Below are 6,289 nucleotides of genomic sequence, written 5' to 3'. Positions count from 1 at the left end.
TACTACCCACCAGGTTGGTGTAGTGGTGAACGCGTCTTCCCAAGTCAGCTGATTAGGAAGTCGAGAGTTCCATCGTTCAAATCCTAGTAAAACCAGCTATTTTTACGCGGATTTGAATACTAGATTGTGGATACCAGTGTTCTTTGGTGGTTGGGTTTCAATTAACCACACATCTCAGGAATGGTCGAACTGAGAATGTACAAGACTACACTTCATTTACACTCATACATATCATCCTCTGAAGTATTATCTGAACGGTAGTTACCGGAGGCTAAACAGGAAAGAAAGAAGTATAGTAGTTACTGGCATCCAAAATTGACACTGGAAGGCTACATGATGTGTTCAATATGTCGACCATTTTATTGAATGTATAACTCCAGTGGCTTAATCCAGCTAGCAGACACTTGCAAAAGCACTTCTGGTGCGATTTCCGTGCAGCACACTATAATTCTCTGTGGCAAATGGTGATGAATATCACCAATCTTCCCTGTGTAAACAATTTGCGTCAAATGCCCCCACACATAAAGGTCCATACTCGTGAGGTCGGGTGATCTTGATGGCCATTCCACGGGGCCATGCTGACCAATCCATTACCTAGGCAATTGGACATCGAGCCACTGACAAACATTTAGCCCAAAGTGTGGAGGAACACCATCTTGTTGAAAAAATGAAGGGAATGTTCCATCTTCATTTAAAAGGGAAGGAAAGACAGTGTCTCTCAGCATGTCCAAGTATCGCTCAGAATTAAGGGTTCCATTGATGAAGATTGATCCAACCACACAGGTACCCCATATCCCACACCACACCATAATTTTAACATCTCCATCAACATTGGATTGGTCAATCCAGTGGGGATTTTCATCACACCAATATCGGTGATTCTGCCAGTTCACCTCGTCATTGACATAAAGCACTGCCTCATCATTGAATAGGATACTCTGTGGGAATGTAGGGTTGTTCTGATATTGACGTAATCCCCATGTACAGAACTCAACACATCTGTCTGGGTCATCCTCAGAAAGTTTTTGCAGCATTTGCATCTTAAATGGTGCTATTTGTTGAAGAGTACGCAGAATGAAGGAATGACTAACACTAATTTCACTTGCAAGATGTCAAGTGCTGCGTTGTGGGCTCTTCCTAAAGCAGCCTAGGCTATTATCAAGGTTGTCTCATCAGTGGAAGATTTGGGACGACCACTATGGTGTATATCAGACACATTTCCAGTTTCCTTGAATTTGGATATGAGACATGCAACAGTGTTATACAAAATTGGTAGTCTCTCTGGGTGGTGCCTGTTGAAATCTGCTGCAATGACGACTCCATTCACCAGATATCAGGATCACCTCAATTCGCTCTTCCTTCGTCAAAGCCATCATATGTCACCTGCAGAAAAGTAAGATTTTCAAACTTTTGGATGCCAATAACTTCTACACCATAACAGTTATGTGAAATCAGATTTCACATAACTAGAATTGAATTCCTGGTAAAATTTCAATCTGTTTTGATTTGTCACATGACTCCCTTCCCATTTAAAAATAAATTGCAACCATTGTTGTTATGCTACAAAAGTGGGCCCTCATACCTAATTTACGTTGGTGTATCCAAATGTTTCATTTTCTTTACAAATTCTGAAATAATCTTTCTTTATTGTGACTTTTGGACTACCTGTATATATTTAAAAACAGTAATCCCTGTGGCTATAGATTTCATTTGTAGCAGTAGTTACTGAAACATTGTTATTATAAAATAATTTTATACATGTGTCAATCATTCCAGTTCAGACATGTATTTTCTTGGTCATAATAAATTATTTATTTTCTCCAGAAACAGGAACAGTCTCTTGATATTACATAAAATTTGTAGTGAAGAGAAAAATGCCTAGCCTGATCAGGATTTGAACCCAAACACTTCCACTATGCCATGGTGGTTTGCAGAATGTTTAAATCTGTAATTTTAGACTTATCTGAACTAACAAATACAAAAAATAATAATTTTTCAATTTGAGGCATGTACAGTAATAATATTTGTCAGTATGTAGTTAAATGTACAGCATTATTTCAGATTTAAACAAAAAGAACTGTTCAAATTCATTGAAGGGGATTCCTTCTATGTCATAGCAAAAGAGGGAACCTGAATCTGTTCTCAGGGTTCTCTACTTATCTCTCCATTATCAAAATTAAACATGTTGACTATCATTTATTATCACAAAGTAGAATATTGGGATGCAAATTCTTGAATGATAATGATGACTACTTTTGGATTGCTTTTCTGTTAAACATTAACCTGCTATTGAATCTGGTAAAACTAAACTCAATGTGTCATTTTCTGAAATGTTCCTTTAACAGAATAGTTGCAGAAATAGAGCGTGATTTTTACTGACCCAACAGGCCAACAGCAACTGACATCTGCCTGAAAAAGATAAACACCAATAGTGCTCAGAAAATGGGAATGCTTTCTTGAACTCGATCCTCTTATACAACAACCAAAAAATCATTTTGTTTTGACATAAATCATATAATTTATCAATCTTCTGTCTCTGAAATATACCTGTTAATTATAATATTAAATTAACCATACATTAATGGCTGTTAATAATATACAATGTGATAACACTGGATGGTAACAACCTACATTAATTTTTATAAGGAATTGTGTATTAGTTGATGAACTGATGATTTATAAATTTATCGTACTTTACAAAAAGGATTAGAATTATAGGATACATTCTACTACTTTCAAAAATTCTAAATATAATAAAAATGAAACACGATGTTTAATTTATGACATAAATGATAAATAAATTTTAAGTTTTTAAAATTATTAAGGAAAATAAAATTCTGCAAAACATCATAATCTCTCGTACATTATGTTTTTAATGATTCTCTGAATCACTGTCATAAAATTAAGAAAAAATTGAAGAGACAAATATTCTATATGAAATAGACCCTTATTATAAAATATAAAAATTAATTAAAATAATGTATAATTAAATTTCCAGAATTATTTTTAATTTAATTCTAATGGTAAACTATTGGGAAAAAATAATAAAATATTTACTTTACCTTGTATATACAGGTGAGCAACTTGATAATGAATTGACTTTGCTAAGACTTCAGTTATCTGAGTCGTCTTTAACCTTGCTACTACTGCAACCTCTATTGGTTGCTTATCTTACCTCTCTTGTCTGCTATCAGTTTTTTCTATTTATAGTTAGTTGTGAACTATTCATGCTTCACTATAGTATAGTTTCATTATTTGTAGTTGTGTTTTTCTAAAATGCCTTATTTGATCAAAGAAGAGGTTGCTATAGTGGAAGCTTATTTGTGTTCTGGATCTTTTCAAGAAACATGTCAAATATTCATGAAAAATTTTTGAATGCTAGTAACCCTGCAAAGAGTAGCATACATAATTTGATTAAAAAATGGCATATAATGGGGATCAGTTTCAAACTCAAAATGAAATAGGCAACTTTTGATTAGGACTCCACAGGCCTTAGCTGATCAAAGAAGAATTTCTGCCAGTCTGAAAAAATCTGTACATAAGTTATCACAACAATGTGGTGTAAAATATGCATCTTGCTGAAAGATTCTTCAAGATTTAAATTTGAAACAGTTTCTTATAATAATTTAAAGAACAGACACACCAAAATATTGTAATTATTGTGAATGGCTTCAATACAAAAACATTGTCAATGGGACTGATAGCATGGATGCTGCATTTCACGTATTATGAAACATGTTTTCATTTATCTGAACATGTTAAATCACACAACACCATGTATTAGATGACTGAAAATCTTCACCAGATATTTAAGCATTCACTTCACAATTAGGAAATCTGTGTATGATGTGCTGTTTCTTATAGTCATGTAATCGGGGCACTGTTTTTTTTACCAAACTTTCAATACAGAAATGTACTGTACAATTTTCAAAGAATTTTATGCTCTGTTAATAGATCATGTAAGGGAGTACTGTTTCTTCTAACAAGATGGAGCCATGTAGTGTTGCACATCAAATAATTACTTTACTAGCATGTGTTCATACACCTTTTAAGGAAGAACAAACTATCAGCAGAAAGCAATGGTTTCTGTGTTTCCTAGATTTATCTAGTTGTAACTTTTCCTTTGGGACTATTTGAAGGATAGATTTTATTAAGAAAATTCCCATACCGTAGATGAACTGAAGGCGAACATTCAACAAGAAATCAATGGCATTAACAATATTTTGCATCAGTGACTAAATATTATCACTTGAGCACAAAAATCCATCTTTCACTTTGAACATCTCATGTAAAAATATGGTAAAAATGTACACTCTTGGTTTTGTAAATATAGAATTTAATTTTCATTTCATTTATTAAACATTATAAGTCACAACTGTGTTTGTTTAGTCTAGTGACTCAGTTTAAAAGTTGCACACTGCATTATGCAAGTTAAATCGAAAAATAAGTTTAAAAAAAGATTTTTAATATTTATGTATAATTGGTACTCTAATTGTAATTGTAAAGGTGACCTGATGTGAGTTGCAAGTTACTCCTGAATATTGTATAGATATTTCCAAGATGATCTCGTACCAGGCTTACTGAGGAAGGTGAGATTGTTACTTCTTTTCTGAAAACAGTTGAGCTGATTAATTCATCTGAATGTTACAAATTATATGTAACATTCAACATATATATGTTGAAGAGATGATTAGCATGCAGAGAAACCCAACCACCAAAGAACATCGGTATCCACGATCTAGTATTCAAATCCATATAAAAGTAACTGCCTTTACTAGGACTTGAATGCTGGAACTCTTGACTTCCAAATCAGCTGATTTGGGAAGACGCGTCCACTACTAGACCAACCGGGGGGTTAGATGTATGACCCTGGATGTTGGAATCCTTATGTTTCTGGGAGTGTCATAGGCTACATGTATATGTATATATATATATATATATATATATATATATATATTAACTTTCAAAACCAATTCATTTTATTGTGTTTGTTCATATTCCCCTCTGTACTACTTATGCCAAAGACAAAAGTATAAAAGCAGTTTACCACCAAGAGTACAAAATTCAATAATGCTTCTTACCTTATTGTTTTTTTTTTTCATAATAGCACTTTCGAGGGTTTCTCTCATCATCAGTTAAACGTTTTCTTTTAAAAAATCACACATTAAATTCAAAACATTAAAATTATAAACATATGACAAAAATATGAAGTCATAAATATTATTAAGTACAGTACTGTATGTGTAGCTAGCCACATAACATTTTTTTTTAATTTTATAATTTTTTAATATTTATGACTGCATATTTTGTTACATGTTTATAATTTTAATTTTTTGAAATTATTGTGCGATTTTTTTAAAAGAAAAAGTTTAACTGATGATGAGGGAAACCCTTGAAAGCACAATTACGAAAAAACAATAAACATAAGGTAAGAAGCATTACTGAATTTTATACTCTTAGTGGTAAATTGTTTTTATACTTTTGTCTTTGGCATATATATATAAAATGTAGCAGTGGAGATTTGCCAGTTGAAGCACAAACTTTAATGAATTGAATTAATGAACTATGAGCCTTTATCACTGGGTTTGAAGTGATTGATTCAAATCAATCGAATGAATAAAATTACAAATATAATAGAATTAAATTTACGTTAAATAAATGTAAAAAATTTCTGTTAAATAATAATGGGCTTCCCATGGGGATTGCTTGTGAGGCTAGAGTGATGAGGTGATACGAGCACCTTGTGCGAGGCTAGACCAATCATCACCATCAACTGGTATCTAACAAAGTGCCTCTGGGGTGCTGTTATGGTATTTGTTAGTAGATTGAAGGCTAACTTTTGCATCCATTGGGTACACTCTCAGTCTTACAGATCACGGTTATTCAAAAATGTTATATCTTTACAGCCAATCTTCAGATTTTCAAAATTCACAGGGGAAATTTGCTAGTATAATACAAAATCACAATGGAACTAAACCAGAACAAAAATTAACTGATATACTCAGAAAAATCGAGTAGCCTGTACTACACCGAGATCAACTTGAGCCCAGTGAGCTCCCACAAACGGTCTTTGTAGAGTTTGATGAGTACGATTAGAGGTAATGCTGTCAGCATTGGATTGAGGATCGAGCTCGCTATTGTTGAATTTAATCCTTTAAGGGGACAGGCAAAGGAGTACGGCGTATACTGCTACTAATATTGTACTGGGCTGTGATAGTGCATAAACTACATGGGACTACCCTAGATAGAGCTTTGTAGATGTTTACAAAGGACCAGGCCTATGTAGCAC

Source organism: Lycorma delicatula, chromosome 4 (assembly GCF_047948215.1).
Source record: "Lycorma delicatula isolate Av1 chromosome 4, ASM4794821v1, whole genome shotgun sequence".
NCBI classification, from domain to species: Eukaryota; Metazoa; Arthropoda; class Insecta; order Hemiptera; family Fulgoridae; genus Lycorma; species Lycorma delicatula.
Note: the sequence above shows the minus strand (reverse complement) of the source record.